Source organism: Carlito syrichta, unplaced genomic scaffold (assembly GCF_000164805.1).
Source record: "Carlito syrichta isolate Samal-C Ts95f unplaced genomic scaffold, Tarsius_syrichta-2.0.1 Scaffold230023, whole genome shotgun sequence".
Lineage (NCBI taxonomy): Eukaryota > Metazoa > Chordata > Mammalia > Primates > Tarsiidae > Carlito > Carlito syrichta.
Window position 1 is genome coordinate 183309 of NW_007174119.1, and position 24470 is coordinate 207778.

The window sequence follows — 24470 nt, forward strand, 5'->3', positions numbered from 1 at the left end:
TATGGCTGCATTGCATCCTTGGCTAGCACTTTGCCCTATTCTTTAATAAGAACATTAAGAGCCATAATTTGTCAGACACGTACTATGTGCTGATTTTGCACAAGACAATGTGTATACTGTGTCTCATTTAGTCTTCCTCCACACAGCCCTGGAGAGAGATTCACCATACAGACAGGGAAACTGAGGACTAGACAGTTCACAGTCAGTAGCAGCACAGTCCTTTTTGGCCAGCTCTAAAGCTTATGCTACTTCTGGGTCCTTACAGATATGTCCTGTGGGCCACATGGGGTGGTGGGTGTGCACTGCAGGCTTCTGAGGATGTACCGAATGGCACACTTCTAAATGAGAGTGTCTGGACTTTGCCAGGCATCAGGGTATGGCACATAATAAAAGAAGAGGTTTTCGAGAGGAGGTGACAAGAAGCCATTCTCAACTCCTCCTGGAGCTGCAACTGACTAACTTCACAGCCTCTGGAGGCAGAATTATTTAACCCTCAGAACCTCCTCCCATCATGGGGACAAAAAGAGAAATCAGGCTGATGCTATTTCCCTCACAGTAGGACTGAGGATATGTAAAAGTGTGTTGTAAATTGCCAAGTGGCAGTATTATTGCTGCTTCCTCACCTCAGCAAAGACCCAGCATCACAGACAAGGCCTGTCCCATCAAGGGGTGGCCACTCTTGGTCCTGCCCTTTCTCCTGGCTTCCTCCCACCCTCTAGCCCCTTCCTCTGCATACTCTGCTCTCCCAGCTGCCCCTGACTGGGGACCCATGGATAACTCTCTAGCAACTGATGGAAAACTGGGATCCTACCAAGCCATGTCTCCAGCTGCTGCCTCCTCAGTCACTGCCAGGGTTCTGGTCAGGTTTAATGTGCTGTGTTTAACGTGCTGCAATTATTGTGGTCCCGCAGGGGTCCAGTGGGTGGCTTTCTCTTCAGGGGCAGGCAGCAGGAGCAAAGGAGCACCCATAGTCCCTGAGCCTCAGGCCGCCTGGGTCAGAGAGATGCCAGAGGGAGGACTCCTGTGGTGACTGGGGAAAGGGGAGTGGTGTGGGGGCTCTGGACGGGCCCACTTCATAGACATGATGGATGAGATTTATGATGCCGGGCAGGAGGCCCAGCCCACACTCGGCTCTCGGAGTGTGCAAGTAGGAGCTCTGCTCAGACTGCACTGGGCACTTCATTTCTCAGAGACAACCGGCACGTTTTAATAATGTCTACGCGGGTTAATGAAAGTTGTCGGTTTCACTTAATAAATACATCGCCATTCTTGGCCATACATATTTGTCACGCTGGGCCTGGAGCTGTGCATCCCTCCCTGAGTTGAGCAGGGATGCTGGAGACAGGGATGGGGGCAGGGGGAAGCATGGGGCACCTGGGTGGGGAGCAGAGGCCTGGGTCCTCTCATTGCACCTTTTCTCCAGAGTCAAATCAGAGGTACACAAGGTAGAGGGGAACATCAGAGGCTCCTTCTTTTCATTCTCTGGCTCAGGGAAGTGACACTGAGACTGTCTCCTTCAAAAAGAGCAGTGAGCCAGGTGTCCCTGAGGATCACGGGCTCTGGACTCTGGCTGATTTGGAAAGGAATCCCAGCTAGTTACTTACTATCTCTGTGACTTTAAATAAGTTATTTAATCTCTCCAAGACTTCATTTCTTCATTTGTAAACTGAAGCTAAAAATAGCATTTCTTCATAGGGCTGTTGTGAGCATTCCAACATAAGGCACACAAAGATCACAAAGATCTTAGCATGGTGCCTAGTATAAAAAACACTCAAATCAGAGCAAGTAGTACTATTAATTTTAAAATATTATTTTTATTAAGACACAGTTTAGTATGGTGTTTATGAGCATGGGCTCTGAAGCCAGACTACCCGGGTTTGGATTTCAGATTTATTACTTACTCACTGTGATACTGAATATGTTACTTAACCTTTCTGTGTCTGTTCCCTAATCAGTAAAACATGGGGAAATAAAAATACCTATTTGATAGGGTTGTTGTGGGACTTGAACAAATTAAGATGTGTACATCCTTTAGAAAAGGAACCCCATAGGCTGAGCATGGTAGCTCAGGCCTTGAAATCCCAGCATTTTGGGAGGCCAGGGCAGGAGGATCGCTTGAGGCTAGGAGTTCAAGATGAGCCTGGGCAACATAGTGAGACCTTGTCTTTACAGAAAAGAAAAAAAAAAAAAATTAGCCAGTCATAGTGGCACTAGCCTGTAGTCCCAGCTACTTGGGAGGCTAAGGTGGAAGGATTGCCTGACCTAGTAGGTCAAGGCTGCAATGAGTTGTGATTGTGCCATTGTATTCCAACCTGGGAGACATAGACTTTGATTAACCCCCTCCCAAAAAACAACAACAATAACAATAAATAAAATAAAAAGAAAAGGGACCCAATAAGCCTTAAGAATTATGACATTGTTGATTTCACAGGACCCTGGGAAAGGGGAGTCCAGGCTGCCTGGGAACCACTTTCCACATTTCCTTAGGATGGTCACCAAGCCATATACCAAGAGGCCCTACACATGGGGCTGATGCCAGACTGAGACCCTAGACATTCCAGAGAGGGAACTGGAAAATTCTAGTTTCCAAACAGTTTCCAAACTGCCTGACTTGGTTGAAGGTTGGTAGAGAGGGGAAAGGACCCAGGGGGCGTGTTTAACATTCTGGGTACATTCTCCTTGAACTCTGCATAGGCTTTAAAACATTCCCAACTGCCATGCATCTATGCACTGGCTTTCTTCTGCTGTTTTTTTCTCTAAAAGCTTAGGTTGATCAAAGACGGGAAGGAGTTTGGGGGTTGGGGTGGGGGGAGCAGAAGCTCAGATGATGGAGAGGGGCTGGGGTTGCAGTAGCTGGAGGGTGCTTTCTAGCTGAAGCAAGCAGCTTTGAAACCTGTTTTAAATTGCATGTTTACTTCATCAAGCAGTTGTTCTCTTGCGAGGGGCTGTCTCTGGCAGCCGAGATTCAACCACAGGGCTTGTTGTGGGGTAGCCGGGGTGTCCCCTCATAGTGGGTGCAAGGAGCTCGGCCATGGGGATGGGTGGGTTCTCCCACTCCCTAAGCCCAGGGAAAGAAATGATGGAGTAGCTGAGGTGATATTGGCTCATCTCCTCCTTGTACTGGAAAGGAAACTGAGCCCAGAGGGACAAGGCAAAGAACTCGCTGTAACACATCTCGGTGTGCTTTTAGACAGACAAAATGGGTTTGTTGTGACTGGGGCTGTTTTCTGATGTGAATGTGTAAACTCTGGGAGAGGGAGAGTGAGGAGGCGGGTTCCGCCTGGCTCTTGGCTGGCTTTCGTTGACCATGACCACCTCCTCCCACTGGAGGGAGCAGTCTCTCCACAGGTGGGGCTGTCCCTCGGGAGTAGGAACTCGGCTCCCACTGGAGAGAAGCAGTGCTCCGTGTTCAAAGAACCATTCTTGCCATTATTAATTGCTCGCTGTTATGATCATGTAGGCCTTAAGTGGCTTCCTCTGCCCTTAGAGTTATAACACTTAGAGCAGCTTCTAGCAAGGACGAAACAAGGCTCCACCACCACAAGAGTTTGATCTGTGTCCCTCCTGCTACGGCTTTCTGCAATTAGCCATTTTACAGATGGAGAGGCTTAGCCCTCCAAGACTTAACGGCCCGCTCGCTTAACCCTGCAGGGTGCACAGATGAATAGAGGGTCCTGAGCATCTGCACCCGATAAGGGTGGTAAGACGGGACTGCCACTCGCCGCAGGGACAAACAGCACAGCTGGATAAGTTCTATAGGTGCAAGTCCGGGGAATAGGGACCCACCCAGACACAAGGACAACTGCTCAGCCCCATCACCACTACCAGGGCGCAAGGAGCCCACTTCAGCTCTCTTCTGAGCCTTTCCCACGTGCCTGCCATGCCCATCTCTAACTAGCCCAGGAGAGAAGGCTGTTGCCTCAAGGGCAGAGCGGGCCCAGGTGGAGTCTCAGCTGGGTACCAATTCCAGAAATGCTGCTTGGGGTGGGAGGTGCTGGGGCGGGGGCAGGTGGGAGAGAAAGGTTGGCGGCAGTTGGAGGGGGCGGTCTCAAAGCCCCCACAGGAAGCCTCCCCTCCACCTGGCAGGTGGTTGGAACGAGGTGCTGAATAACAAAGACATTTGTGAAATCTAATTAGCGCAGGCCTAACTTCTGACTTCCCGCACGGGCTCCTCCTCTAGCCCCAGGCTATCGAGCCGAATTAAGCTGCCTAAGATCACCTCATTAAATTCACTAACCTTGCTTTTCTACCACGTTTAGCCCCTGGTGCCCTTCCTCTGTCTGTGGGAGGTGTGGGTCTGGCGTTACTCCAGTGCGTTCCCAGGCAGGTGTTTTTAGAAACTCCCCTCCTCTCCCCTTCCAAACGCCTCCCTTAATCTGAGCTCCTTTCTTTTGAGCTCAGTAATCACCCTGAACGAATCCGTCCACAAAACCCTGTGGCTGAAGTAGGAACCGCCCCTTCTCGTCCCTCCCTGGGTAAGGGGATGGTGGTTCTCGCCCTGCTGGGAGGGTGCTGTTCTGAGGCAGGGTATTGGGCCCACTGGCCAATCGGTAACGAGCACACGTGACTTGCATTTCCTGAGGCCTAACCGCTGGGTGTCTGCTTGTGGTGCCAAGATGGATGGGCGAGGGGGATGCTGGTGAGGAGACCTATGCCGGGGGCTGAAGGGCGACAGTCGGGCAGGTCTGTAGTTCAGGCAGTTAACTCTGAGCCCTGATAAACAAATGAGCCACTGTGGGTCCGGGTAGGTAGCAGAAACACTCAGGCCAGAGGGCTATTAGTTGCAGAAGAGAAATGTAGCGCAATTAGTATCATAGGAGAACGGGAAATCTCTAGCCTGGAGACAGGGCTAAAGTTCCAGCCAACTCAAACCCCACATTGAATTGTCCTGAATTCAGAGAGGACTGATTACCTGCCCAGCCTGCGTGCGTGGCACTCCTGTGGAGACCTGGACCCCAGGAAGGGAACTGGGGGTGGGGCGACTTCTGAAGGATCAGGCTCAACAACTGAACTTGTGCAGCCACAGGCAGCTTCCTTAATGTCTCTGCTTAGCCTCTTGTGGAGAGGGCTAATGCATGTCTTCCCCGGGGCTGGTGGCTGGGTTAATTGGACATTGTTTACGTAGCATCTATTATTTATGATTTCCTTTTGTCTCTCCCGAGTGTGACAAGTGTGGCTAACTGACTAGAGTTATTCCTGCCTTGGGACATGTGTGAGGAAGGTCTTACCAACAACCTACCTGAAGTGACTGAGGCTAGGGATGGCTTCCTCAAAGCAAATGCTGAAGCCCTGGCTGGGAGAGAAGGGTGGGGGAATGCATCTGAAACCAGAGGAAGGTGCCAGCCTTGCACTAAGCTCAGCTCCTTTCTGGAGGGACCACTGGTGCTTGCTCACTTCTATAAAATTCAGCTGGAACTGGAATCTTGAGTCATCCTGCTGTAAACGTTGGCTACCTGTTGGAATCACCCAGAGAGTTCTGAAAAATACTGACAACTGGTTTCCTCACCTGAGATTCTTATTTAATCGGCAAGGGGTGCAACTTTGCAGCCTGGAAGCCCCTCAGATGATTCTAATTTGCAGCAAAGGCTGAGAATCACAGTTCCAGCTCATTCTTATTGTGACTTTTTTTCCTGTTAACTATTAACAACAGCAACTAACATTAATTGAACATTTACTATGCAATAGGCACAGAGATAAGAATTTTATACAGTTGGTGTCAAAAAATTCTCAGAACAACCCGACATTGTGGGAAGATGCAATTATCACCATTTTATAAAGGAAGTAACTGAGGTTCAGGGATATTAAGTCAGCTGGCCCACATTTATTTGGTTGCAAAGTTAGGCCTGACCTGACTCCAAAATCTGTGCTGTTAACCATTATACAACACTGTGTCCCACTTCAAAAGAGTATGGAAATGATGCCAAGAGGATGGGGAGCATTTTGACATCCTGTCTGCAAAGGATTTTGATTAACAGTTTCTCAAGCAATGCTTCATATCAACAAATGAATGTATTGGGCTCAAGTCCATACTTTGGATAATGGACTGATCTGGGCCAGCTTACAGCCTCGTGGTAATGTGGGATTACCTCCATCTACTTAGAGAATTTGATGGTAGAGGTGTGCAGGCTGCAGAGGGTCTTCTACAAACACAAGGCCCTGGTGCTAAAAATCAAAGGCAGGTGAAGGAGTCAACAATGCATCTGGAGGGGACATTCTCTTTCCTTCAGGTGCAAGGACTACAGACAGGCCAGGGAGAACAGCGAATAGCTGGAGAAACCTGTCCTTCCCCCTGGTCACTTGGAGGGCTCTTCCTCTCTCTCAGAGCAGTTTCCTTCTCAGACAGTTGAAGCTGCCTTAGTGGTCTCTCCAGATCCATGCAGGTCTGATCAGAAGCTCCCACGCAGAGAGCTGAGAGTATCAGTTTCTCATAGAAGCCTACGGTGGAACTGAAACCAACATGCGCTTGGTCTTAGCAGTCTGACTTGGACAGGAGTCTGGAGGCTGGTGCTTTTGGACATACATCTCCAAGATCCAGGAGGAAGCCAGACACATCTAAAAGCTTCTGAATAATCTGTGATGAAGATTCTCGAAGAAAGAGGCAGTTTGCCTAGAGGCTAAGAGTATAGGTGCCAGAGACAGACTGCCCACATTAAAATCTAGCTACATTCCTCCTAGCTTCATGACCTTGGGAAAGTTCCTTTACTGAAGTCACAAAACCCTTGTCTTGAAGGTGAGAATAATAATAGGATCTCCCTCAAAGGATTGTGGAGAAAATAAAATGAGATAATAAATGTAACGTTCTTGGTTCACAATGCCCAATGAGGATTAGCTGTTATTACTGTTGTTACTACCACCACTGCCCTCTCCCACCCCTTTCCTTCTCTATCCTGTTGACATGTCCAGTGTCTAACACTTTTTGAGGTATAGTATCTTTGTAGAATTAGACTTCTTTCAAATTTAAGGGTGGTTCTTTTCAATTTACCCGGCAGCCTGTGTTGACCTTGTTCATACCCTTGGTGGGTGCATATATACATTTAAGTTCTATTCCTTCTGCCTGTGCTTCTGCAAGTTGGACTTGGAGGACATTTAGCTTGTCTTCAGGTTTCCCACCTCATCGCCTTCGTTTTCCACTTTATTAGTTTCCTGCTCATCTCTCTTTCCTGAAGTGTGGCGGGCAGAACGACACACCAGAGTCCAGACGTGGTTGTAACATAATTTGTGTTTGCTTTCCCGCACTCTGACTGCTCTCTGGGCCGTATGCATGTCGGGTTCACTGATCCCAGACCCTTTTTCTGTCTGACAATACCACGGAAGGCTCCTGGATGCTCTGGGTGTGTGGGTGCTGCCTGTCTGTGATCCACTCTCCACAGTCTGCCAGGCCGATGATTTAGGAACAGGTCATACCTCAGCTTGACCCATCCGCTGAGGCTGAACCTTCAGATCCTCAACCCATGTGCTTGTTTCCCTCTGCAGCCCACCTCCTCAAGGAAGCAGCTTGGCCCAGACCCCTGTAAACCCATTGTGCTTTCTCATCTCTCCTGCACTTCTCCTTCACAACTCTTGTCACTAAGGGACTTACATAGTCGGGTGTGTATTCGGTGGACTGTCCTCTCCCACTGGAATCTTAGCTCCAAGAAAGCAAGGATCATGCCTTTTTGTTCACTAGAGCACTGCAGGGCTTGGGTACCCCCGGGATACAATAAGCGCTCCATCAGTATTTAAGTGGATACAGTCATATGGCATTGATTTGGACACATTTTCTATATTCCACATTCACTGTGCTTTCCTGGCTCAGCTACTGTCTGATGAACTCATAAGTACTTGGGAATAGTCTTTTTAGTACACTCATTTAAAAAAGAGGTCTAGTTCACATATCATAAAATTTGCCCTTTTAAAGTATACAGTTCAATGGTTTTTAAGTATATTTACAGCACTTTGCATGATCTAATTCTGGAACATTTCATCACCCCCAAAACAAACCCCATACTATACTCATTAGCAGCCATGCCCCATTCCTCTCCCCCTGTTGGTAGCCATTAATCTACTTTCTGTCTCTGTGGATTTGCCCATTCTGGACGTTTCATATAAATGAAATCATGCAATGTGGCCTTTTGTGTCTGCCTTCTTTCATTTAGCATGCGTTCAAGGTTCATCCACGTTGTAGCATACATCAGCGTTTTATTCCTTTTTATGGGTGAATAACGTTCCATTGAATGGCTATAGCCACATTTTATTTATTCCTTCATCATTTGATAGGCATTGGGGTTTCTTCCACTTTTTGGCTATCATGAATAATGCTGCTGTGACCATTTGTGTCAAGTTTTTGTGTGAACATATGTTTTCAGTTGGTATATACTTAGTGGAATCACCGGGTCATATGCTATCTCTATGTTTAATTTTTGCAGAACTGCCAGACTGCTTTCTGGGAACAGTTTTATTTTAATTTTATTTTTTAAATGAAGGAGGTAGACTAGTTTAGTGTTCACCCTCATAATTTTTATAAAGAACTCCTTTAGAAATAAAAAACCATGAAACTCCTTTCCAGATAAACGCCTATGTGTGAATACACATAATTTCAGGGGTTCCAGAACCATCAGAAACTGGCGAGGGATCCCAGTGTTTGTTGATTACAGGCTCATGCACAGCAGTATTTTAAGGTTAGATGATTTTCTCAAACAGAATTCCACCTACACTTCTGGCTTTTCCACAAGGATATTGGAAATGGATAATTTGACTAATGAGTTCTGATCCATGCTCTGATTTCCATCTGGGATCAGAACATTCAGCAGCCAATCAGTTGCCTTAATTTCTTCCACCCACTCTCTGTAATCATCTGATTGATGTGCAATTACCTCTCTCTACTTGGACACACACTTTCCCTTCTTGTGTCTGCCGTCCAGTGCCAGATAACCTTCATTTTTTCCCACTTATTTTGTGTGTGTTGGCCACTGTTTGATATAATTATTTTTGTAATCATCTACTATTAGGTGAAAGAATATTGCAAAGAGAAAGAAGGAAAAAGAAAATAAATGCCTTCCTGACAAGTTCTAATATTTTATGTTCACAAATAATCTCCCAATATCAGAGCAATAATATTATTTTCTCAATGTGCATTTATTAAAATGTAAAGTAGCTCCATCACACAGGGAATGGAAACCCTTGCATTACCTTGGCCAGAAAATATCACTTGTTTATTTCAGATTACATTTCTGGAATTTTAATACTGTTGCTTCCCCCCCTTTTTCTCCCCATAGCCTTTATCCAGCAGGGGAGTGAACCTGAAGGGTTGATTTCTAAAGAGGCATTGCTGAATGCTCAGGACCTTAATTTGGTTTTAAGAATTGCTTTTGGCTCTTGATTTACGATGAGGTTCTTTTCTGCGTAATTCTTTTGGCTGAAAACTGAATCGAGTTCTCCCTTTGTGGATGGCATTTTGACACCACATTGTAAGACAGGGTACAGAGTTAAGGAGGGAATAGGAAAGATTTAGAAAAGAGGAGGGGGATTAACATGGTGGGTGGAAGAGTTAGATCTATTATCTATTTCTCCAGGGCATTAATGGCAGACAACTTAGATTCCAGTTTCAAGACAGCACGTTAATTTCCAGGCAGCCTAGTAAAAAAGATACTAGACTGGAAGTCAGAAGCCAGGAGTTCTAAGCCTGTTTTCCCCTCTAAGTAGCTTTGTGACCTTGGACAATTCACATCGATGCTTTGGGCTGCTTTCTCAAATGCAAAAGAAAATGTGGAGCTAAGATGGGTGGGTTTTAATCTTGGCTGCCGATCAGAATGTCCTGGGGAGTCTGAAAGCTATACTGGTGCCCAGGCCTTTAGATAATTAAGTCAGAATTTCTCGTGGGTGGGTGAATGGACCTGGGCATTGGTGTCTTTATTAATCATTCCCCAGGTGATTCTATAATCAAGCCAGGGTTGAGGACTACTGGTCCTGATGATCTCTAGTGTTCCTCCAGATTTCTGGTTGCCTGATGTTATGAGCTGGCCAGTGATGTCTCACCAGCCAAGGTTGGTGAGATGTGTGTGCAGACAAGTGGGCCACAATCACGGGATTGTGATTCCGTGCTGGGTTTGGAGGTGTCTCAACTGGGAGACTCTGGGGAGATCCCAAATGGAATTGAATTTCTCTCAGTATCAGGCCTGGGTTGGGGCAGGTAAATCTTCCTTTCTTTGTGGGCCCATGGTACTGAGAAGATGGATGAGCTGGGGTTGGTAAAATAGCTTTTGTTCCTTGGAGAAAGGCATGAGGAGAGATAAGGCAGGCTTATTATTTTTAGAGTGGAACTGGGACTGTTTAGCCTAGAAAAGAGGGGACTTGGGGGGGACATGATTTGTGGTCTTCAAGAGGCTGAAAGGCTGTCATGGGGAAGAGGGATTAGAGTAATTTTAAATGCTCTGGGGCCTGAACTCGGGCCAGTGGGTAGAGAGTCGGGGAAAGGAATTTTGGTACATTATAAGGGAGAATTGTATCGTATAGCTGTGCTCCCTTGTTCCCTGTGCATACCTCTGTCTTGGCACCTGCTTTTGCAACCATCTTCGCTACATTGAGATGGCATCTTTCTCAACTCTGTATTCTCAGCAGTGAATTGAGTTCCTGACACAGTCCTCAATAAATGTTTATTATCTTTTCTATGATTATTAATTAGTCATTGCTGCCTACTATACAAAGCACTTTTCTTGCTTTATCTTATTTAACCCTTCTAGTGCCTTATGAGGTAGGGTTATTTATTACCCTACTCTACAGCAAGGAAACCAAAGCTTTAGGAGGTTAAGGAATGTGCAAAATCATAGCCAATGTGTAGTAGAGGCTGGATAAACTCAGGCTTGACTGACTCAAAACCTGTATTCCTAACCATTGTGTTGTCCTGTCCACCAAGACCCTGGAGGTTTTTGAGTTGAAGATTGACAGCCATTTGGGGACTTGATTATGCCATGGATTGAGTTAGGACAGTCCCAGAGGATGATGGAGCCAAAGGCTGAGCAGATTTTTAGAGTTTTTTATATGGTTTCTGCTCCATCAGCCTTCTACTCCAGATTCCACCAGCAGGTGCTGCCCTGGTCCAGAGGCAGAGCCTCACTGCCTCCAGCTACACAGTCTCTGGGATGGCACTGCTCTCTTACAGGTAGGGTCATTTCCAGGGAATAAGTATATGGCCTCCTGTGCCACCTTCCTGCATTTCTCATTAAGTCCCATATCTGGGGAGCAGACTTCTTTGTATGCCCCTGGGGACAGGATAGGATAGAGAGAGGAGTCCTCTGTGTGTGTGTGGTGGGGGGGGGTAGGTGGGTGGGCACGGAGATGCATGACTGCTCTGGCCATGAAACATCGTATTAGTGTCTCCGTTCATTTTACAGACACCGTGATTGTATTATCTCTAGGCTGAGGGTACCAGGCAGAGGGTGGATGCAGCTGAGGAAGGAGCCAAAGCTCCAAGGAAATCTTTCATCAAAGTGATGGCATAGCTAAAGGCACAGAAACAGTATTACTGAGATGGCCTTGCCCATTAGTGGACAGCTACAAGGAACACTGTGAAATGGTGGCTTGGGAGAATGGATGGGAGAGGAGGCTGGAAGGGACTGGAGAAACAGGAGAAGCGAAGAGAGGGGGAGAAAAGTAGATGGGAATGGTGACTCTTTTTCCTTTTTTTAATTTTAATTTGTTTTTGAGTCAGAGTCTCACTCTGCTGCCCAGGCTGGAGTGCAGTGGCATGCTTATGGTTCACCGCAGCCTCAACCTCCTGGGCTCAGGTAGTCCTTCTGCCTCAGCCTCCCGAGAAACTGGGACTATAGGCACGTACTACTACACTCAGTTAATTTTAAAATTTTTTTGTAGATAAGGTCTTGCAGTTTCTCAAGCTGGTCTTGAACTTCTGGGCTCAAGCAAGTCTCCTACCTTGACCTTCCAAACAGTTGGGATTACAGGCGTGAACCACTGCACCAGACATTATCCCTTAAAATGCTGTGTGCTGCTTGAATAGTCACAGCATTCTTCTTAAACAGAGCCCAAATCAAGTCTTGATTTAAAAGGAATATGAATAAAATGCAGTCATGACCCTCTTGTTTGACTGGGTAGGCATAAAGGCTTCCCAGATAACTCTTTCTCTGGAGGGCCAGGGTGGTGACTGCCATAGTATTAAGAGCAAGGAAGGGAATTTGAGAATTGGGCACTTAAAATATGTTATCCCATTTGTTGCTCATAACAAACTTATGGAGTAGGTGATAGGATTTCCATTTTATAGATGAGAAGACTGAGGCTGACAGGTATTTTGAAGATTCAGTAAGAAACTAAAATTTAAGAGGAATCCAATGAGGAAGGGGGGAAAACTAAAGTGAGCCAGCCTTACCTAAACATGACTCAAAAACTTGTGTTCATTTCACTACATCATGCTGTCTTCCTGTCTCCCATTAGGACAGGCAGGACTGAGGTTGGGAATTTAGGAGGCTGCTTTCACACGCAAATAACTTTGTTGAGTCACTAAGTGAATTCTGGGGGGAAACCATAGACCCCAGTGGGCCTTATGGCCTGCCTAGGCAAACGCTGCAGACTCAACCCACAGACCAGGAGAAGCTGAGCCACTTGCAAGTTGGAAAGGTATTCCTATACTCAAACAGAGATGGAATCGGTTGGTGGGCTTATCCATGAAATCGGATGGCATACCATGGAGAAACATGGATCCCTCTCTCACATAACTTTGAGGTGCAGGAGGAGGGAGCTGGGAATCACTGGCATCACTGCAGAGAAGTTTGGGGCTATAGCTAGGGTGTAAGTAAACTGATTTTCCAAACAGAGGTTCAAGATTGGGCATTCATTTAGATTTTTGTTTTTCAAAATTTATGCTTATCTACTTTCAGAAATAATTTTGAGCAGTCATACTATTTTCTCAGGAAAATAAAACAGCAACCCCCTAAATAGTTTTCTTGCTTGAATATTGCCAAGTGAATCAGCCATCTTATTAAACATTGATGGGTTGTGGAGCAAATTATGAAGGTATAACTAGAGTTGCCATTTGTTGAGTCCCCACTGGATAGTTGGCAATGTGTTGGCTATATCACATGTATTAGCTTCATAAATATTCCCTACAACTCAGCAACATAGTTATTTTTGTTCCCATTTTCCAGATGAGGATACTGGAGTCCAAGAATGTTAACTGACTTGCCCAGAGTCCCACCACATATAAGTAGTAAAACTAATATTTGAACGCAGGTCCCTCTGACTTCAAAAAAGGGTGTTCATGCCACACCCATGAGACATGAGACTATGAATATGCAAATCTCAGAACTGAGAACTATAGTTTGGTTCACCTTACTTATTCAATGCAAAGAACCTTCCCAGAGCATCCCTAATAAGGGCTGTGAGTAGGCTCTACTGATGGAAGGCATGCTAATTACTCCACAAGGCAGCGGCTCCACTGTCTGATCTTGCATTTGTTCACCCAAGGAATATTTTAGTACATGTCTGTTATGTATGTGTCAGGCACTGTTCTAGAACCTGACATCCAGACAAGGGCCTGACTTTCATGGATCTTGATTTCTAGCTGGCAAAGCAAGCACTATAATGTAAATACGTAAGAACTTCAGGTAGCAATAAATTCATTGGAGATAATGAAACAGAGGTATAGAGAGTGCCTGGACATTGGAACCACTTTAAATGAAATAGGGAAGATCTTGCTAAAGAGGTGGCAACTGAGCTGAGACCTGCATGGCAAGGATACATCTTCCAAAGACATGGGGAAAGGGCATTTAAGGCAGAGGAAACAGGAGATGCCAAAGCTTTGAGGCCAGACTGAATTTGGCATATTAAATAAGGCCAACGGCCTGGAGAGAACAATCAGCTAGGGGGAGGAAGGAGAGGAGCCCAGAGAGGAAGGCGGAAGCCAGATGGTGTAGGGCCCACCTGCATAGTGAGGGCTTTGGATTTTATCCTAAGTGTGGTAGGATGCCATTGGGGGGGTTTGAATGGGAAAGTGACACAATCTGATTCACATTTTTAAAAAAGCTCTTAAGTGGAGATTGGATTGCAGGAGCCACTTCTATTTGTTGGAAAGTTTGTTCTTTCTCTTGCTGATCAAACTTGGTTCCTGTAGCAATGACCCTTGTAAAATTGTCCTCACAGAGTTGATGAGTTAATGAGAATTACAAGTCAGACTTTACACAGAATGATAGTTAGGCATTGGCTAGGGTGTATGGGTGCACTTTGACCCACTTTCCTGCAGCTGCTAACTAACAGAGAGTCATGTAGAATGCTGACCACCTGCTCCCTATTGTTCCTATAGATAGGATCTCTGACACTGGTCCTTTTTACCCAAGAAGTTCTTAAGGTGTTTTTCAGATCCTGAATTCCAGCAGGATGACTGATGTCAATTGGTTTGAAGACACCCACCAAAGAACTGACTTAGCACAGGAATGTGATTTCTTCATCTCCTTGTCCCATGAATTCACCCCTCGGCCAATTAGCAATCCCCAAACTGTAGCCCATCACCTATCTAGACCCCTTAAAAACTCCATCTCCAAACCACTTAGGGAGAAGGATTTCAGGTTTCCTGTCATCTCCTTGTTTGGCTGCCCTATGATTATTAAACTCTTCCTCTGCTGTAGCTCCTGCTGTTTGGTCTGTTACCTAACTCAATGAGCAATTGAACCTGGTGGTCCTATAACACTCGTGCCAAAACAAACTAAGCAAAAAACAAGGCCACTTTCTTCTTCAAATTTTCTAATCAGCTATCATGTTTTCCTTTAGTTCTATCTAAACTTTTGTTCTTTGAATTGGTCCTTGGATTCTAGACCCACTATCTTGGTCATTCTTCATTGGCTGATCTCTTGTTTGTCCATGTCCTTACTGAATGTGGCACTCAGTATCAAACACACTTTGACAGCCCAGAATTTCCAAGAAACTGTTAATTACAAGAATATGAATATGCATTAATCAAAATTATTAGACTAAGTCTTTGTGGGGTAGGAGTTCTTAATGTAGAGCTCTGGGTCCATGGAAGGGTTCACACAACCCATACACCGTGGTTATGGAGTGTGTGTACATGTGTGTCATCTATGCATTCCTAGGAAGAGAGTCCACAGCTTTCATTAAAGTCTTAAGTAGAGCATCACCCTTGAGAACCTTGCTGTAGGAAGTTAAATCAAGGGATTATTTGTACTAAGCAGACACTACAGTTAGTTCCTTCTGTGGTCTCACATTCACTCTCTTCCTGTCTGCTTCAAATACCTTTAGACGTTTCTTGATTTCTTCTTTCTGCCTCATATTCCACTTTAAATTCCTTCTTCTTCTTTTTTCTTTTTTTGAGTTGGAGTCTTTCACTCTGTCACCCTGACTCGAGTGCAGTGGCATGCTCGTGACCACCACAGCCTCCATTTGCTGGACTCAGGTGATCCTTCCACCTCAGTCTTTCAAGGAACTGAAACCACAGGCATGCACCACCACGCCTGGCTAACTTTTTGATTTATTGTAGAGATGACGTCTCACCAAGTTGCCCAGGCTGGTCTTGAACCCGTGAGCTCAGGCAATCCTCTCACCTCGGCCTCCCAAAGTGCTGGGATTATAAACATGCACTACCACGCCTGGCCTAAATTCCTTCTTTAGCATCTTATAAATCATCCAAACCCAGAGAAGACAACGTTTGCTTTCATCTTAGAGCAGATACTAGTAAGGAAGGCTGTACCCAACTAGCTTGATGAGAACATACAGAGAAATGGGCATAGGACCAGAGGTTTATTTTTTTTCTCTCTTTCTTTTCTTGGACCCATAGGTCTTTGGAACTGACTTCTTAAGAGAAGGGCACAGAGCCTGGTATAGAGCTTGAGTGTAAGCTATGCAAAGGGCAAAGTCATCTTAAAAGAATTATTATTCATTTCCCATTGCAGTTAATTTTGCCACCTTCATCAGGGTTTAAATTCTAGTACCACATCATATCAAAGGAAAAAAGTATTTGATGTACGTGTTAATTACTGCTAAGATGTAGCTACTTAAATCAAGAGTTTAATCTTCATTTGACTATTCAGAACAGCTCTGAGTGGGGGATGGGGAGAGCCCCTTTTGATTTGGGTTATCTAAATAGGTGATGAGAACTTCAAGTAAAATAGCTTCCTATTTTTCTAAACCAGTATTTGACTGTCTTGTGCAATTAGTAACCAGCTAAAGGAAAAAACTGTCAGGAAAATCAAGTTCCTCTAGGAATTCCCAAGTCTTTGTCTGTTCTGTGAAGTGAGAGAAAGTTCTGAATAATATAATTTTGTGTGCTCAAAGACTTGAGAATCTGCAGAGTGATAGCCTAATGGTAAATGATATCTTAAAAGTATGTGAAAGGCTTAAGAAAGTAGATCCATGTATAAAATAACATACTATTATTTAAAGGCACAAATTGTCAAAATGATACTACTCTTGGATACACTATAAGAACCATCTTGGATGAATCCCTAATGTGCCTTTTTTATACCATGAAACTATAAAACCCATAGAAACACCAAGTTATTTACCAAGTGATTAAATCATAGTCATTTATTACAGTTTTACTAGAACATTGTTTTCTTGGAATTCCAAGGCTTTATTGCCTCAGATATAACACTTAGCTCCTAATAATCCCTATTGATTTTATTATATTACCTTATACTTTTAGATTTGTTTTATAGCCTTGCACTAAATTTTAGCCTTAAGGTGCTATATAAAATGAGATATATCATCATGTTTCTCAAAGCTTCTGAAGATAATTATCTTGTTCAACATGAATTAAAAATGCTCATTTTTGGCTGCTAACTGAGGAGGAAATTTGGGAATGAGGAAGGTACATAGTTGTCTCTGGGACTCTTGGTATTATTTCTGGACATTTGAGGTGCTTGTCTATATGCTGGGCAAGTGCTGGTGGGTGTGTTAAGGGGGCTTTAACACAAATTAGAGGAAGTTCCTGGAATCACATTCACATCACTCTTCCTGAAGTTGCTAGCCTCTCTTGGAATTTGTGGCTCACACTGCATCCACAGGATGCTTTGCATATGGTAATTGCTCACTTGCTAAACCAGCCAGTGGAGAACCTGGTGTTCTTAGAGAAAGTTATCACACCTTTAGGTGCTGTTTTAATTACTCTTTTTCAAGGCACCTCCTAAATGTTGTTAAAAATGGCGGCCCATTTTATGTCATGTTGAACTTTTCCCCATTCTCTGGATTTGGGGTTAGTCTCTGGTCTTGGGGTCTGGAGTCAGGAGAGGAGATGGTTTTGGCTTGTGAGCCATGGTGCTACTGAGCTCTCTGGAGGAAGGGCAGTCACTGATGAGGCCTCCCTGCAATAACTGTGACCCAGCAAGATCTCACATGCTTTTATCAGGTCCTCAGACAATTAATTCAGCATTTTCCTTCATTGCACTTTAGGTGAGACTAGATTCTTGACTTTCAGGAGCTCAGATTCTAAAAGGAGAAGCTAATCACAACAGCTATACTTCTTAGAGTCCTAACTATACTTTTTATAGTGCTAACTACACTGTTTTCAGTGCTTTGTCTATATTAATCCTTTTCATCCTTACAAAAGGCAGATATTATTAGTTCCACTTTATAATGAAGAAACAGAAGTACCAAGAGGTGAGGTATTTTGCCCAGGATCACACAGCCAGTGAGTGGTAGACTCAGATTCAAACCCTCACGAAATTGGACTTCTGGAGTCCAGGTTCTTGATTAATTACATGAATATCATATTTATAATTTACAAAGCATTACCCACTCATTTGATTTTCCCAATAAACTTTGATTCAGTTTTAGATATAAGAAAGCAGAAATAGGTAATCATTTAAGGTGACACAGTCAAAACCTGCTTGCAGGACAGTTTTCTTCCTCTTCCCCTTCAACACATCTTTATGGATGGCAGAATCTACCAACATGCCATGAGGAAGGGAAGTCGTAGGTGTCTCTGCACGTAAACAAACTGGCTCAGTTTGAAACTATGTCCGTCCTTGGGGGTGGATACACGTACCCCCGGGTATCAGTACTCAGAGCAGCAAATAGTCCCCATCTAGATTATGCACTCATAGATGAAGGCAGCCCTCTGAATTTGCCCACATTTCTGGGAGAGGGTACTCATGGTTAGGGCTAGGCTGTGCACAAGGCACCCTCTGCACCCTGTGGGCAGACCCTGCTAATATGCTCTTCTCAGGAAGGGACTATGTTGGTATTCTATGATGCGGGCTGCTTGGTGTGCTGTTGAGATTTTGTAGCCAGTGGAATGATCAGAAAAGCATCTGTGAATCTGCATGATGGGAGAGGAAACCAGATGAGAGTGAGCAAGCAGGAAGGTAAAAGAGGCAAGAGCTGGCAGGCCGGTAAAGACAGAGAGAGGGTACTTGTAGTCAGGGCAAGGCTGTGTGCAGGGCACCCTCTGTACCCTGTGGGCAGACCAGCCAAAGAAGATGAGAAGAAAGCAACTGAATGAGTACTAAGCTAGAAGACAAAGGCTTAGGTTGAAATTCTAGGTTCCCAGGAAAATGAAGAAATCAACCAGAAAATTCCCTTTTCCTGTGTTGGGGTCTCTGCTGAATCCAGCAATAAAAGTGATGCCTCTCCTCCATTCCAGTCTAGAAGGGGCTGGCAAGTAACTCTTTTAGCTTATTGAGAAAGTATAGTTAGCAGTTCTCTGACTTTAATAAATAATGCTTGAACTGATCAGAACTGAACCCACAACAACTCAGAGAAGGAGAGGGAGAGTCAGTCTCTTCTTCACTTGCAATGGCTGCTTTTCCACCTGTGTCCCAGGAAGGACCATCCTTGCTGGTGATGGATGTTGATTTAGTGCTTTGAGATCCCTGGAGGACAGGTCAGGCAACTAACAAGGAAAATGGCATTTTGGGTCCAATCAATGAGAATGAAGAACAAAACACCTGGCGGGGGAGCCAGAATGAAAGATGGGAGGGTCAGAGAATAGTGATACGTTTGTATAGCTGGGATCATCTGTTATTATCCTGAAGCAGATCATTCTTTTACAGATCATTCTTTTCTCCTCCTTTGATTTCCACTAGGAAAAAAACAAAACTCGAGGTCTTTCTTAGAACACGAAACATGAATCACTTGCATCAGAGAGATGAAAAAAGCACCATCAGGTGCTTGAAATGCAATTATAATTTAGAAAGACCAAGACTTAGTGGCTCATTTATAGCAGGTAAACAAATGTGTGTTTATACCACTGTACAAACCTCAGTTTCCCCCTCCCATTCGGGTGCCTTCACAGTGGGCTCAGAACACTCTCCCGTGTTGTTCACCTGACAGATTAAGCTCAGCAGAGGCAGGCTGCCTGGGCATGTCGTGTAATTCAGCATTAAGTATCCTATTGATTCACTGAAGTGCTGCCATGGATGTTAATGGAGACAAATATTGTGGCTGTGATTTTTCAAAGGGCTGAGTAATTCCCAAGCATCAATAACATCTGTCATGATGTAATGCAGGGCGACCTCCAGATGCTTGACTTGAGGCCAACCATGGAGGGCGGGGCTGATGGATGGGGACCTTGGATACTGACCCAGGCCTGGGGGAGGTAGCCTGCCCTTTCTCAAGAAAGGATGGTGGGGCGAGGGCTGTTGACAGCATTTTCTAGTCACTCATCACAAAGATCACTGATTATTGGAAAGCACAGGCATCTTTAACTCCCATCGTAGCCGCTTGCTGGTCCCTAGGAGGTCACCCTATTGCGAAGAATTGCCTTTAGAGAGGTCAAGTCAATTTCTTAAAGTCATACCGCCAAGTGGTCATGGTCTAGACTACAATCCAGCTCTCAGCATTTCTTACCCAGGTCTATCTTCAATCCCCTTGAGGTAAAATCTGTGGAAACTTTTTGAATATATGACCTGAAACAAGCAATATTTTCTTCCAAAAAGTCTCTGTAAAAATCTCAAGGTTGGTAATTGCAAGGAATCAATTACTCCCAAACAAATCTCATTTCAGTTAAATTCTGCAGGCTGCCCAATCTTTCCTACACGTCAATTCATTCTCCTTACTGCCACTTACATTATCTTGCAACAAGACAAATCCGATCTTGTCACTTCTTAGTATGAAGACCTCCATCAGCCCCTCTCAGCTGCCAGGATAAACTCCTTGTGTGACACTCACAGTCCCACTGCCAGTCTGTAGTGTGATGTTCCTGCCCCTCCTGTTCCCAGCATTCTCAACATTACTGACCACTCTATGTCCTTTCTCCTCTGATTATATTATACATGGGATTCTCTGTGTCCAGAACATTTTTCTCTCGCCTGCTGCTCAGAAAACTCAAGACACATTCTTCAAGAGCCAGTTTCACAATTCCATCCCTGGAAACCATTCCTGGGCAGAGTTCTAAGCAGTTCTTCTGAGATCCCATAGAACACTGCTCATCGCTTTATTACATCTTTAATAGGAAAGCCTTACTATTATTCTGTATTTATTTGCTTTCTTGTCTATCTTTTTCCATTGTAATTTGGATTTCTGTGGTTGGAGATGTGCCCTTTTCATTTTTGTATCCCCTTCTTGGCACATAGTAGGTGCACTACATATATTTATTCATTAAATGAATGGATTCTGGAATTGAAAACCTGGTGGAGTAGGGGCTAGCAGAAGGATATGGGGTATCTATCCTACCCCTGTAGTCCTGGGTCCAGGAGGGACCCTCAGGAAAGTAAGACCTGGAAGCAGCAAAAACAGGTCCTCAATATTGTAGCATGTTGGGGATCTTGGAGGGAGTCTAGGGGGCTGGGTATGCCCAAGTTCCCCCCAAATAGTGGCCCTGAGCATATATGCAACCATGTGCCCCTTTGGGGAACAGTCTGGTAGTCTAATAGGAAACAGCACAGCTGACTTGGACAGACATCAGACTGATGTGCAGCATTGATAGTCAAACATTCAATAACTGACATGGCATGTGTATGGGTCAGTCAGAATGTGCACACGGACCATGGGGCCAAAGTTGAATCCCAGAGGTTCCCCTGTGTCACATATTAACTCTTTAGTTGCTGGACAGTAGGGGAGTGTCTTGGAGGAGGGTTGGAAAATAGCAGGAGAAGCATGGTGGGTGAGGGAGCTCGGAATAGTCACTACTGATCAGTCAATAGAAAATATTTTAGTGTTTTAATAACCAGCCCTGGTATTGTTACACTGCTGCATACCTTCCTGTTGATAGGTCCCATGAAAGAATAACCACAATTTTGAATCTTCAAAGGAAGGGGTGTGTGTGCGCGTGCGCGTGTGTGCGTGTGTGCATGTATGAGTGTGTGACCGTGTGTGTATGAAAGAATGAGACAAAGTTTTTTATAAAAAGGCAGGGGCAACCCCTTGGGGTCCCCTCCCACTGTGGGAACTTTTCTGTCCTCTCAATAAATCCTACTTTCTCAGTAAAAAAAGAGGCAGAATTGGAATGGAATCTTTTACTTTTTAGTTATATTTCAATATAAGAAAGAAGTAGAGATGAGGGGATTTCAGGCAGAGAAACCCAAGGGAGCAGGGCACAGAGTGTGAATGTGGACCTGTTTGAGAGAGATGCCTACAGGACGCTCGGGAGTGCTGGGGTGGATAAGGAAGGAGAAGCAGGCTAAGCCAGGTTGTGAAGGGCCTTGAAAGCCATATGGAAGCATGGGGACCTTGCCTGCATTCCCACAGGCAGCCCTTTAGGCAAACCTTATTGCTTGGGCAGGTTTTAGAGTGGTGGTCCTTGCTGGGACAGCCAGTGGTGTGTCTTCACCAAGTCTGGGGCTGTTACCTAGTGATGGGAACAAGCTTCCCCTTAATTAAGAATGTCATGGCAGCCTCCCCGGCTCCATGGTGACTGACGCTGCCAGTCCGGCTGCCATGTGGCTGATGTGTCCTACCACGGTACATCATCTCCTAATTAACACGTCTTGTCAGGTCCAGCGGTTGGCTTCAGTAAACACGCTCTGAGCAGCTGTCACTGGGACCCTGCGTGGGGCCTGCTGCCTCATTAGCTCGAGAGAAGGGAGATGGCATTGGCAGCAGGGTGGAGGGAGAGGAATGTTCTTTATGGGGGGTGTTGGCAGGATTAGAGGGATGTCAGATGCTCAGAGAGAACTCACGAGACCCAGTGGAAGTCTCGGCTCTGAGCACTATAGGCTTCTCTTTCTCACTGGTGTAGTGAAGAGAGGTGGGTGGCACCGTGGGCAAGAAAAACCTCCCAGGAATGGAGAGGACACAGCCTCATCCTGTGTCTCCCATCACTGAGCAAGTCTCAGTCTCCTCATTTGAAAAAAGGGAATGATTCCAACCTGACCTTCTTAAAAGGTTTGTTGAGTGGGTCTAAAGAGAACATAGTCTACACCATTCTGACGGATAAAAATCCCTGAATACTGTAAAAATAAAACCAGGACATTATTGTAATCTGGGGAGATCAGGGATAAAGAATTATTTGCTCAGCTAAGACTGGTCCTGTGATGGTTCTCTGAACATACCACATCTACCCTTCCCAGGTTTCCTACCCGCTTCCTACTTGCAGTGTCTGATCACTTACCATATCAAGCCCTGTTCCCCACCTCCAATCCTGTTCAAACTCTCTCCCTCCTCAGAGGCCCAGCCTGGCCTCACCTTCTTCATGAGAACATTTCAGAAGGAAACACTCCCCTTCTTCTGGCCGTTGGAGCATCTCTCAGGACTGTGGGGGGCAGAAAGCCCACCTTGCAGTGCTGGTGTAGACTTACCTTAACCTACCCCCACCACTGGATTTTGAGCATGTGCTTAAACTGTGTACCCATGAGAGCACATAGGCAGCTGATGAATGTCTGCTGAGCAGGAAAAACTAGCTCACACAACAATGGTGAGTGAGCTCACAGTTTCTCCCAATAACTAGTTCTATTTATCAACCTTTCTATGGGCCTTCTTCTGAGGTCTAACCCAAGTCTCCCTTGGGGTGGTGCATATCTGTTCCCTCACTGTCTCCAAAGAGAATAGAAACTGACTATCATTCTCTCTGCCTATGCTATAAGGGTGGTACTGAGCATTCCTATCTTGCCTCTTCCCATCTTCCCTGTTCATCAGATTTTCTGGAGTCCAGCCTGCTGCTACCTGGAGCCAGAGCGTGGTCTCTACTGCCCACTTGGTTTGCTACTTTTGAGCAGGATCCATCCTTGGTAGAGTCTGAGCAACTGAGGATGTTGTGAAAGCATCTGACAGCAGCAGGAAGGCAGACTTTCCCAGCCCTGCAGAGGTACCAAACCCACACAATTTGTAAATCTTTGATAATGAGCATTTAAAGGGCACATCTTAATGATGGGAGCCAGGAGTGACTGGCCATGGAATGCAGGCTGAAGATTTTAATTAAAATGCTTCTTTTTAGTTTTCCTCTTTCCTCGCCTCTGCTTACCCTCCTCCCTCCTGCCAATGATGCTTATATCTTGCTTCTGCACCAGGCCTGTGTAAAAGAGTATGCCTCATACTTCCCTTGATTAAGTTGCTCTATGGGGGATTGGGTGTTCTTCCTTAGCACAGGCACACAGTGTGGGTTTGATAGGGGACATGCACATGTGGGTGGAGGCGGACCAGGGCCATGCTGCCTGTAGCCAAGCAGATGTCCGCACCCCAGGAAGCACAGCGGGGATCCAAGAGGGCTCATGAATGAGTGGCAGCTGCCAGCCTCATGAGCTTCCTGTAGTGAGGCTCTGGGGGGAGGGCAGGGGAGCCAGCTGGGAGACTTCTGGGCCAAAGGGGTGTTTCTGGGGCCTCTCATGATACTTTTCTTTCCAAATGGCTATATGGAGTGGGGAGCCAGAGCAGCTGTGAAAGGGGCCTTGCATGGCTCTCTCTGAGGGTGGAGTGATTGTTCACTGGATGCCTTCCATGCTCTCCCCCAGATCCATATCCACCCTGCCCTGTGCCCTGGGAATATGAGCTGTGTGGACTCCAGCAGTAGACTTTCTTGCCATACGTTTTCAATGGGTCTGGCCCCCGAGGAGGCCTTGGCAGGACTTGGGAGGCAGTAGGAAAATGAGGTTGCACAATACTCTCTTGGCTCATTCTCTGTGGGATCATCTCAGGTTGTGTCCTTTGACTAAAGTTCACAGTGCCTTGACAAGGCACCATCTCCAAATGATTCCCTCCTTCCTGGTTCTATTACTTACTCTCTTCCCTCAACCCTGCAGGCTTGAGGTATTATGGGCTGTTACTCTTTCTAGCCCCAGGGTACTATATTATTCCTTGTTCCTCTCTGAACACAACCTTGTAAACAGTCCCTTTATTAAACTCTCCAGATTACTCCATTTGAGTGTGTTGTCTGTTTTCTGCCAGGATCCTAACAGAATCACCTGTTTTCTTTCAGACCACTCCTTCTCACTAGACATATGGTCAGGGGAATCCTGTTGGCTCCAGGTTGCTCCTGGGGTCCCAGATCTGATGTGAAGCAGAATGCAGTCTTGTAGGTAAGAAATGTCCATTTCCACACAAATGGGTTGGCTTTGGAAAAGTGCCCTTGAGTTTGCTTCCCAAGAACCAGTGACAATCCTTGG